At 38.4% G+C, this 12433-nt stretch overlaps 1 long non-coding RNA gene across 1 annotated transcript in view; it reads right to left on the reverse strand.

Moving 5' to 3' along the window:
* LOC136377263 (uncharacterized) overlaps nucleotides 1-6841 on the reverse strand; it is a 105345-nt gene extending 98504 nt beyond the window's left edge. The window contains exon 1 of the long non-coding RNA XR_010746269.1: nucleotides 6765-6841. This is a non-coding gene — a long non-coding RNA (uncharacterized lncRNA). The remainder of the gene's footprint in view (nucleotides 1-6764) is intronic.
* Between the last annotated feature and the right edge of the window lie 5592 nt (nucleotides 6842-12433).

Below are 12433 nucleotides of genomic sequence, written 5' to 3' on the forward strand. Positions count from 1 at the left end.
ATGACCAACAACTCTGTATTCTTTTGGAAATACTTGAATCACTCCTGAAAATTTATTTCTAATAGACTTAGCCTTTATGTAAATGGCCTTTCTTAAGGAATCATCCTACTTCAGAGCCAAAAGGGTTTACATAACTTATCTAATTCTACCCCCTTATTGGACAGATGGGGAAGCATAGGCCCAGGAAGACAAGGATCTTGCCTACGGTCACATATGTGGTTGGTGACAGGACCAAAATAAGAGTCCCAACCCATGTCCCCACTTATCTTAACCCACTCTCCTTCTCAGCTCTCAACTGAAAGCCTTCCTGACCTCCACCCCATTTAACTTAGATTGTTCTCCTACTTGCCCTCATAGTACTCTACACCTTTGTACATTTGTGTGTAGGACTCTGTGTTCAATGTCTGCTATCCAGCGGGATGATTCAATGTCAGTAGCTCGCCAGGCATAAAATAGTCAATAAACACTTGTAGAATAAATGAGAGTATAAACGAATGAGTGGATAAGTCTTCTCCAATGTATTCCCCGTTATACCATGCAGGCCTTCATTTAATTACGTATCAAATATATCATTTTCCTTTTTCTGACTATCCCTCCCAAAAAAAAGCCCTTTTTTATTTAGAAATACTAATAAGAAAACCTCACAGATTAAATTTTTTAAAGTCTTAAAGAGAAAAAAGAGCTTCTAGACATAATAGAAACAAAAGCTTCATAAATTATTTTCAGGTACCTCTCATTCCTCAAGGGCTAGAACAGTGTTTTCTTTATCTTTTTGCCCAGAGCCTAGCACAGTGACTTTCTACTGGTGTGCCACAAGAATCTTTAAAACATGCAGTATCTGCCTACTTAGGGGCACTGACCTTTTTTCCCTTAGACTGTCAAATAAAAAAAATGACAAGGGCCAATACAACCATAGTTTTCAAGTGTGAATGAATCAAAATTTACCTATTTTTTTGGCCAGATTGGTAAAAAATATATTTTGTGGTGTGCCACAGAATTTTAGCAATTAGTTTATGTGTGCCATGAGATGGAAATGGTTGAAAATCACTGACCAAGCATATAGTAAGAATGGCAAGTAGTAAGAAATCAAAACACGTTTACTGAATAAAAAATTAAGACATAATTAAGATATATACACTGTTCGTGTGGCCAGATATTTGGTAAATTATCGAAATGCTAAGCTACAATATCACCCAAAGTTTTTTCTACATTTTCTCCAGGGTCAGCCATTTGAGTCTTCTGGACAAAGCCACATTCTGAGAACTAAGTGGGAGGTTAATGGCACAGCGTTTGACACAAAATGAGTATTTGGTCTCCATTACAAGAGGTTAGGAGCCCTGTGTCCTCAAAAGTGAGAATAAGTTGGAGTCACAGAGAGGACAAGGAATATGCCATCCCCTGCCTGCTACAGTAGCAAGAACTCAGAAGTGAGGCTGTCCCTGCTCTATGCAGAAACCCAGCTACACTGCAGCCTGCTGGCCCAGGTGCAGCTGAAGGAAAAAGCCACCCACTGCTCCATTAGAGCCCCCACACAGCCAGGAGGGCAGCAGTGGCCGCCCCCACACAGCCAGGCTGGCCTGACCCAATTACCCTTCAAACAGAAAGCACTTCTCTGAATTTCAGAGAGACCTACTGCAGCCACCCCTGTGGCAGCCTTAGGTTAAGTCCACGAAAGCAAGGGTTAACACACAGAGCTGTGCAGAGAAAGTACCACCTGTATTATGTTAAACCCCCTTTATATGAAAGGAAAAATCCAACTGTTGTGCAGAAAATCCCTACCCTTTCCGATCAATGCTTCCTACCACTAGGGCATCTAGTAATTTCTGATGCAGTCTCCTGTAGCCTTTACTTCAATGACAGGACACAGCAGGCAGGGACAGACAGGGGCCAGACTCCGCATGGCAAACTATCAGCCCCACCAAGAGCTGTGAATGTTGCAGGGGGTGATGCACAAAGCAGAGAGGATGTCACCATGGGTCACACTGGGACTGTTTTAAGCCTTGCCGGGGTCCTCAATCATTGACTCGGAGTTCAAAGGGCTGTTAGGCTGTTGGTCACTGATTTCATCTCAAGGTGATAGTCACCTCTGGCCTTCCGGCAGACAGCAAGCCTTCTGTCCATCCATCTTGGAGCAGCTTGACACTGGATTCTCTACCCATTTTACAGCCAGTGAACATTTCCTATTGATTTATTGATCCATGTCTGCCTGCGGAGGGAGCTCGGAACAGACTGTGTGCACTCACAGCCTCCCGCATGGATGTTTTTTGCTCCTTTCTTTTCTTCTCTTTATCAAGGCGTGTTATCAGTTCAGGATTCAGCAGGAATTAGAGCATGCAGGAGCCCAATTTACCAGTCGTGATGTGCCTAGCTCCCGTTGGTCGGTCGAATCTGCTTGGCTTTTCTTTCCTTTTCTCTTTTTTCTTCAATCTGTCCCAAATCCTCTGAAATACACCTTCCTCACTCATTCTTGTTTTGTTAGTCCCTCCTTTCTCTTACCTTTATTTGAGATAGTTCTTAAATCCAGCACAGAACAAGCAGAGAAAAGGGGGTTAGGGGAACTAACACACTCTTTTCCTTTTGGCCTTTTTGCTGTCTCATCCTATTACAGGTGAGCACTTTAGTTCCAAAAACAAAAGACTTCCTTCTCACCCTTGGCTTTTGAATAAGCAATATTTAATTGCTGTTAATTATTTATAATTCAACTCTGAGTCATTCTGATTATACTGGTTTCTCTTCTAGAAAAACAATTTTTTCAGCATACTCATCCTTCCTAGAATTTCCTGAATGAGCATTCAGAAGCCAGAAAATCTATATGATACTTAAGCTTTTTAATCAGCAGAGCAAGGTTAAGAAAGTGCCCATGAAGCAAATCCCTTTCTTCAAGGAAGAGACAGAAAGTGCAAATACACATCTACCAGGAATAGGTGCAACAATAGAAATCATTGGAAACACAGTGAGTGTGTCTTATAAGCAGACGACAATGCTATGCTTAACAGTAATTACTTCCAAGCCATCTCAGACCAGATCTACAAATCACACCTCCGGATCCCATATTCTTCACAGCCTTTGGAGTTTTCAGTAAAAGGAATCATTTATCTCCTGATAGCAATTAGATGAAAAGAGTACTATGGTTTCTTATGAGTAAAATATTGCATTGATCTGGACACCAGACACCCAGGTCACATTTTATTCACAAATACATTTTCTAAAACAGAATAATTTGTTTTGCTTGAAAAAGAAATGTTCTTATGAAAGCAAAATTTCCCAAGTATTTTTTGAAAATTTGAGGGTAAGTCTGTTTCAAATGCCTGTTATCCAGTCTCACTGTTTTAAAATTTTTTGAAAGTGTGTGGAATGGGTTCCCAAGAACCCAATTTTAATCCTGTTCCCTCAAGAAACCTTTTCTTCCCACTTGGAAATATCAGTTGTTCAAGAGACTTAACTTGACCAATATCAACTAGTTTCCTAAGTTTTCATTTGCTTATTTAAACATGTTTCAGATTTTTTTAGTGTTTTTTAATTCTTTGTATTTAATTTTTTTAATTAATTAATTTTAATGTGGTGACATTGATAAATCAGGGTACATATGTTCAGAGAAAACATCTCCATGTATCTAATTATTTTTAAATTTAATTGAACTCAGGATTCCAGTGATAAGCAATTAAAAGTAAGGAAAGGCAGTTTTTAAAAAAAATCAAAAATACAAATTAAAACAGGTTACCATTTTTTCCTATTAATTAGCAAAAATAATAATAATAATAATAGTAATTCATAAGACCAATGAAATATGGTGAAATGAATATCCTGTATGTAGTGTAAGTTGGTTAAAATTTATTTTGAAAACATTGAACAGAATATATTAATAGTCTTTAGAATGAATATATCCTTCTGATCTAATCTATAGGCATAATTTTAAATAAAAAGGAAATTATGTTTAAAGAGGCTCACATCAGTGGTCTATGAAAGTAGCACCAAAAAAAAGGAGACAATTTTAAAAATATGGAATGATTAAGTTGTGGAATAGTCACTCAATGTAATGAGCCATTATAAAGCATGGGTGGCTGGGAAAGTAGGTAATACTCTAACATGAAGTAGAATAGACAAACAAATATTATCAACAATATCATTATGACTAAATGGAGAGAAACAGATGCAGAGAAAATACCGGAAAGTTTCTAAAGGCCAGTAATAAAGTCAGGTATGAATTATAATATTATAATCACTTTTCTCATACCCAACTGTTTTTACAAATTATAAATATAATGTTTCTAGGAAAAAATAAACATAAAATCTTGAAAAATGGTACAATAACTTACATTTGAAATAATGTGGGATGGTTTTCATACATATAATGATGTATTTGGGCTTTGATTTTTCTTGAGAGGAGTGACCTAAGGAACAGGGATAGAGAACTGGGCGATTTGCTTTGGTAAATGGTTTTGAAAGTAGCTGGACTCGTTTCCCATAAGTGGTAGAAAGTTTTTCGCAATGGACAGCCAGCAAACCAACAACAAAACAGGAATGACTGTATACCTTGAGACTATGTGGCACAGTAGGAAAAAAAAAAGCTTTATGTCAATTGCTCTGGATTCTAGGCCCATACTACCATTAACCAATTTGGGGGGGGGGGGGGGAATCACTGAACTTCTTTACACTTTAGTAGTTTTTTTCACTCAAACAGATAAAATCACTTTTAATTCATAGAACTAAAAAGTAATGATAGAATTGGCTAAATAGGCAAAATACATGACATCACTAAGTTTCTGTTCTCACTTCTCCTTCTAAAATAATAATGATTTGTATTTTTTTGTGTGTGTTGTTTTTCACCCTTCTTCTGGTGGGACTGGCTACTTTACAAAGTAGCTCTTCAGTTTCATCATCTAGAATGATGCCAGCGTAGATTTCATTAACCCCTGTGGCAGGATGACTGTCCCCATTTCCACTGCACATATCCAGGCTGATGGTGATCCCACCTCCTGCTGAGGGCAGTGATGACCAATGGCACAGGCCTCCAGGGGGGTGTGGCAGGAGGCCAGACTGAGCCAGTCCATCGACCTGCCTATATCTGGGAACTAGGATGCAAGAACAAACAGAAGTGAACTATAAGCCCAGATGTCCCAGGAAGAGATCAAAGGTTGAAGTTAGGCGTACCTCTAACAAGATTAAGTCAACAGTTGGACAGACCTGGATTCTCTTATGCTAGGGAGTCACTGTCGTCAGATTCAAACCCCACATGAACACACTGTTCACAAAAATGGCCAGAAGTCTAAGTGACCACTCTCCTTGCCCAGAACAAATACCAATTCTTTACTCTGAGCTACTCTTAAGAGTCCAGAATATAAGACACTTGTAGTAAGTACAGAGGCAGGTCTTGAACTGATTTATTTATGAAACTAGCATTCATCAAGCCCCACAGTGTGCTAATCAAAGAGAATGCAAAAACAAATAGGCACCACCCTAGTCTCTGAGGGATTTGCAGTCCACTGGAAATAATAATCAAATGTTACACACTTAGCATTCTATACAAGAGCTGGCACTTCTGATGCAACATTTAACCTCCCAGCAGCCCTGTGAGATCTGGCTATGTAAAAATGAACTGATCCATGATTGGGCATAGGTTGCCAGACTGGAGAAAGCATACAGTTATGAGTAAAAGACCTTACTCTGATCCTGTTTGGAATAGGGAAATAGCCCAAGAGTGAGGAGAAAATGGGCACAGAATGTAGCAGGCTCACAAAATTGAAAGCGTATGTAATAATTACAGTAGATAAATCACAGCATGCTATTCTCTTATGAAAGAAATATATTTGCATGTTCCCCACTACAGTGTACCCTAATGGTCCCAGATAGGAGTCCTAAAAAGAAGCAAAGATCCTTGGGTCCCTCAGGGAAGGTATCTGCAATTCCTGTGAGCATTTCTTGCTCAGTTCCTCTGATTACAGGGTTCCAGCACCATCAGTCCCTGTCCTGGGGTCCAGAGTAGCTGGAGTTCATCAGAGGAAGCTCCAAGGAGAAGCCCTGGAGTTGACCCACCCAGCTGCAAATTTGGGGGCTTATTTTTCTTATTAAGTAGTCCAGAGTTCACATACCAGGAGACTATTTTCACAGAAGGCGGAGAGCCCTCAAACACTTCCATTCTGCTCAAACCAACCCCTTCTTCTGCTGCCTCAATCTTTCTGCTTTGATTAAAATCTATAGAAAAAAATTAAATAGAAAAACAGGAGCCCAAATCTTGCTTAAGGTCATTCAGCTAATCTCCAAACTCTTTGTGACATGGGCCAAGGTAAATCTATCAATTTATACACATCCATGAATCCATTCATACATGCAATTCTAAAGCAAACAAGTGACACACTTGGAAGTCACTTGCCTAGATTGTGTAGTAGTCATTCTAAGGTTCACCTGTATTAAGTTTAATTATGGTTTGTACTATGAAGGAAATGCCATTGGGTGCGTACTTCTCTCCTACGTCTCTATTGTGAATATAAACTTGCAGACAAAAACAAACACAAATGTAGACACTAATGTTATCTTAAGATGATTTCACTAATATGGTATTTCTTATTGATTAAAACCTACTTTTGACTTATTTGTGGCTTAATGTTGCTTGTTAAAGAAAATAAAGCAGGCTCCTAATCATTCAACACACTTAGGATGTGATACTTGCGGCTTTCAACATGTACTGATTAGACAAGCTGACCATGATAAAAAATCATTCATTCTTGCCACCTTTTTGCCAGATTAATCCGCGCACACACCCTTACCTCTGTCCCCCTTTGTATGGCCACTTGCTGATGTTATTTGCCAGGGAGTGAAGGTGTCTGTGAGCTCTGAAAATTGGATCACAGGGACAGCGTCACACTGGCCCCAGTCATGCTGACGGCAAGACTGATCAATCAATACCCTGTGTGACACTTTCAGAATTCATTGGAAATGATGCCCTTTTCAAATGACACCCACATTTTATCAAGGGCAGCTCCAGTGAGAATAAAAATACCATATACACCATAGTGTTTTTTCTTCAATATATTTGGCTCTAGTAAACTTTGTTGCTTTAAGATCAATGAACCTGTATCCCCAACCTCCCTACCCTTATCTCAGAGACTTTGAACAAAGAAGATACAATATTTTGGAAACAATGCAAGCTACATTTCCCTGAGCCCCAAAGTCTCCCATATAGCATAAAAGATGTCTATGCTTCTTTCAATGCAATGAGTCTTTGAAAATACCAGGTTAGGTGTGGACTTCCAGCACACCAGTCTCGAGAAAGCCAATAGAAATTTTCTTCAAAAGTGAAATCTTAAAATTTCCGTGTTGCTGTTCTAAATATTTTTGAGGGGGTTAACCCTTACCTCTCCCCTACAATGCTGGTGGGGCACACAAAGCAATAGTTTTCTTTCTTTCCAGGAAGTATGCGGCTATGTGGGCCCGCCCAGAAGGTTAGCAGTGCTGCTTAACCAAACCAGATGGTTCTGGGTTAATTGCTAAGTTCTAATAAGGTGACAGACAGTGTTGCCCGCACATCCTAACATTAGGCAGCCCACCCAGGTCCCAGGAGTAGAGGTTCAAAGGGTGTTGAGGGATTGGGAACCAAAGAAATTACTCTTCTGACTCTGGAGGACTCAGGAGAAGAGTGAGAGAAGTGAGCAGAAAGAATTGGGATTCCAGCTGCCAAACTTAAATAAAACCTACATGCTAACAATTAAGAGTAGACATTCTCAACTTGATCTTGCATCAGGGCCACCCAGAGGGTTTGTTCAAACACAGGATGCTGGGCTCTCCCCCCAGAATGTGTGAGTCAGTAGGTCTGGGGAGGGGCACAGACTCTGCATTCCTAACAAGTTCCCAAACGATGCTGATGCTGGAGACTACTGGTTAAGAAAACCTCTAACTTACTAAATAATCCCTGCTAGGTAAATAAAATAGCACTAGAAATTTTCTGTGCTTAGCAGGGTAGGTATGATAAAGCATCTCTAATAAACCAAATTTTCCAGAACATTGTGCAGGTTTTTGTTGGGTTTTCATTTTTATTTTTTGTTTTGTTTTTTCTGCCTGACACTGTGTAAGAACAAAGGTGGACGGTGAATTTTGTTCCCTGATAATGACAATGCTGCAAACAAAACAGGCATGTAACTAAGTCTTTGGCCATTCAAGCTTCCCTTAAGGTTCAGGAAGCAATCACTAGGGCCTTGGGTATTCAGGTCAACTGAGTTAACCAGATGCTGGTTAGTCATGGGGCTTTGGGCTGTCACAATGAATGGGCAATCAATGGGTCATCCCATTCAGTTGTTGAAACACAAAATCTAATGGCTGACCACATCAGGGTCTGGTTCTCATGAAATCTGAGTTAGGTATCTTTAAATGGCCACAGTGTCAAATATAAATCAATTTTCTCCCTTGACCAATCAGTTTTCATTATCAAGAACTGCCAACATTTTCTAAATTAAAATAATTAAGATAATCTCCACTTTTCTAGCAGTAGTTCAAGAAGATTTTTCTGAGGAATCACTATCTTCTTTGTTTAGAATATCAAATGGAGGCAAGTCTCTGAGCAAATATGAGAATTGATAAAGCATTCCTCACCAGCCATGTGCGTCACTATCAGAATCCCAAGTATCTGTGGATTTGCTTCGGTGCTACTTTACAGCAACTAAGAATTTTACTTTCCATCACCGTGTAAGTCAGAGATTCATGAGTCCCTCCAACTAGGGAGGATTAAAAAAAAAAAAGAATAAAAAAAGTGGTCTAAGAAATAGGAAAAGGAGCAAGAAGACAGCAGAACAAAAGCAAGAGTTTTTGCCATGTTTTTCTCCCTCTCTCAGGATGTTAAGAGAAGGTAAAACTAAATCTCTGAGCTCCTCAAAGGCAGGAAGCAGAGGTACCAGTATAGGAACTGGGCAGAGAGCGGGTCTCAGCCTCTGTGTATCAGGCAGAGAAGAAAGGAAATCCCTACTCAGAGAACGGAAATAGGTAAAATACTATTTTTCAAAAGGATGGGAGTTTAGTTCTTTGTTACTTTTCATCTTTTAGTTGTCTATCTATTTTTAGCATCCAAACCATTCTGCATTTCTAAATAAGACTGAGTAGGGCCTGAAGTGAGAAGCAACAACATTAAGCCATTACATGGGAAAAGGCACTAAATATTGGAATAGTGCGGAAGACGCAAAGAAAAGCTCTTCCCACATAAATATTATCTGGAAACAGAAGAGAAAAAAGAGATGAGAAAAATCCATGTTTTTTAAAGTGTTAAAAACAATGGTAGAGGAAATCTTAAAATATCCGGTAGTGATCAAAGAGTGGCAAATAAAAATTAACTATGATGCAACTTTTATAACCAACTAATAGTGAGTAATAATGTTATTGGTGTTCTCTTTATTTAGTGTGTTAATTTTAATGCTTTGTTCTCATCTCATAAAACAGTTCAAATGTGTGTGTGTGTGTGTGTGTGTGTGTGTGTGTGTGTGTGTGTGTACGTGCACGCGCGATCCCCTTCCTCTGTTCCCCACCTCTTGCCTGTAACATTATCTGATTCTCAATTATGTATCCTCCTATCTGGGGGCTTTCAATAACCTAATCCTTATAGATTTGGAAGCAACCCCTATGTTCTATATGCAAGTTAATAAACTCCAGCACATTAGTGAAGCTGTGCACAGCTCTGTTCGAGGCAGGAGGTGAAGGCACAGGGAATGACAGAAAAGATGGCAAGATATTCTCTTCGGCTATAAAGAGCTCACAATCAAGTGATGGGGGCAGATTAACAAACACCAAACTGTAATGCAAGTGAGAAGTAAAGAAAAAGTATCCAGAGTGTTTCAGGACTACTGTTTTGTGAGACTGGCATGGAAGAAAGTTCAAGAAGTATTTACAATGAAAAACACATTTAAACTGAAGCTTGAAAAACACACAAGACTTCACCATGATAGACATGGGGGCAGGAGAAGGAAGTGGTCTAGTCAAAGTTTTTGGCCTATTCAAGAAACCTTGCTGGCAGGATTCACTGCCACCAGGAGCATTCTAGGAGTGAGGGGTTTATTTTAGGGATCAGAACTTACACAGGCTGAACTGAATTTAAACGCAAGAAAATTAAGTTTGAGCAATTTGAGTAAATAAGCTTACTTCTCTGAGTTTTTATCTTATCTTTGAATTATGAGGTATTTTAGTCAGTATCTCTGCTAGTATATTCCAGGGGACCTTGGTCCAATAAAATGTTAACATAACAAAAGGGTTTGATGGTCCAACAAATTTAGAAAATGTTAAAGTTAATGTATTGTGACATTTCTCAGAGTTTGTAATACACTTTAAATCTCAAAATCTAGGATATACTATGCAGCATTTCTTAACATTACTACACTTTTTGTGCTAAAGCATCACAGAAGATCACTCTACTGTGAAACTAGGTGTACTTCAGTTTCATTTCATTCTACTGCTCAGTTTCCATTATTCTAAGTCAAGTCTCATGAGAAAGAGACGCAACAGCATCTACCAGTTGCCAAGCTGGGAAATGAAATGGATACTTCTTGGTTTATCCACACTAAAAATTGTTTTCAGTATTCTCAGCTTTACCAACTGGATGGGCACAGTTGCTCACAAACTAGAAAAATATGTTTATGTCTACAAATAAATTAGAACTGCTCAAATCAAGGAAATGAGAATTCTTAGCCTGTCAGAAGTTCAGAAATTATCTTCTGAAAATAATGAGGGTTCTTTCTGGTACCATCTGAGGAGTTTTTGAGCAGGACATCAATATTAATATTCTTTCCAAGGTTTCACATAGTGTGTGTGTGTGTGTGCACACACATGTGTATATGCACGCATATATATGTGTGTTATGAGAGATAATGATAGGTTTAAAAGTGATTCCTAAATATGTTTGAGAAACAGTAGAATTAAACACAGTTAAACAAGTTCTTTTATTATTCTAAAGTGCACTATAACTCTGGAAGAATTAGACATGATATGTAATATTTATGTGACCACTGAACTCTATAATATCTTGAAGAACTAATGTTCCACAAAATACACTTTGGAAAATGATAAGCCAAGCCACAGAATTTAAGGTTTCTGTTAAATGTAAGGCCTGAGACTAGAAGGGGAAAATGTATCTGAATCTTAAAATAAACAAATGAAAGTTTCTAGAATAATGGCTAGCATAAACCAAGGTTGGGACATTAAAAAGCAGATGTAAATTACCATATATTACTGATGGTGATATCCTATGAAGGGCAATTTGCCAAGTTATACTACATATATATGTGCACTTGTATTAAATGATGTTTGCATGTTGTTATTCACTTCAACATTGTTTGAAATAGCTAAAGATTGAATACAACCTGAGTCTCTTCAGCATACTTGCTTAACTATGGTACATAGAATGGATTATGCAGCTGATAAGGTCAGTTAAGATACAGGTTAATTACATGAAAGTGAACCTCTCAGAAACTGAATGTGTCCTTCTAATCTTTTTTCTTATCGAAAGAGAGAGACAGAGAGAGAGAGACAGATAGGAAGGGAGAGAGATGAGAAGCATCACCTCATAGTTGCGACACCTTAGTTGTTCATTGATTGCTTTCTCATATGTGCCTTGACCAGGGTGGGGGCTCTAGCCGAGGTTGCTCAAGCCAGCGACCACACTCAAGAAAGTGAGCCTGCGCTCAAGCCAGTGACCTCAGAGTTCCAAACCTGGGTCCTCAGCATCCCAGGTCGACACTTTATCCACTGTGCCACCACCTGGTTGTCAGGTGTGTCCTTCTAATTTTTTAACTCAAGGATCTAGCACAGGTTCTCAAACATGATAGGAGTTCCATAAATGTTTGCTGAATAAAAGAGTAAATCAAATGATTGAATGAATGACAGTTCTAAATTCACAACCTTTCATACCAATGAATTAATTTCCAAATTTTCTTTCCTTGAGACTCAAGTAATTGATCATTCAAAAATGTAGTAAGTACCTATTGTGCAGCATACATTGTGCTATATAGAGAGATAAGTCACATAAATCAGATAAACAGATCCTGCCTTTTGAGAATTAAGCTCTTATAAAAGAAGATACTAATAAAAAATTAAGCTCAATGGAAATTTGGAAAAAGAAACCATTTTACTTGCTCTGTTAAATCATTACCAAATTTCTAAATTACAAATATACAAGGAAAGAATTAAGGAAGATTTTAAAGAAGCACTACCTTCTTGAAATAATTTTGTCTTCTTCTAAGCAACTAACCATGGCCCTCACTATGCTGCACAATAAGCATTGACTAATTATCAGAATGCTGACTAGGACATAAAAGGGGAAAAGAAAATCTAGCTTCCAATAGTATGTTGTTATGGTGTGGTTTTTTATGTTAGCCACATCATTTCCAATCTCTTAATCTTTTTCCATTTTTTTTTCTTCCTCATCCCATTCATCTCCTCCACAAAAACAAACAACAAAACTTTC

This window comes from Saccopteryx leptura, chromosome 6, assembly GCF_036850995.1.
Source record: "Saccopteryx leptura isolate mSacLep1 chromosome 6, mSacLep1_pri_phased_curated, whole genome shotgun sequence".
NCBI classification, from domain to species: domain Eukaryota; kingdom Metazoa; phylum Chordata; class Mammalia; order Chiroptera; family Emballonuridae; genus Saccopteryx; species Saccopteryx leptura.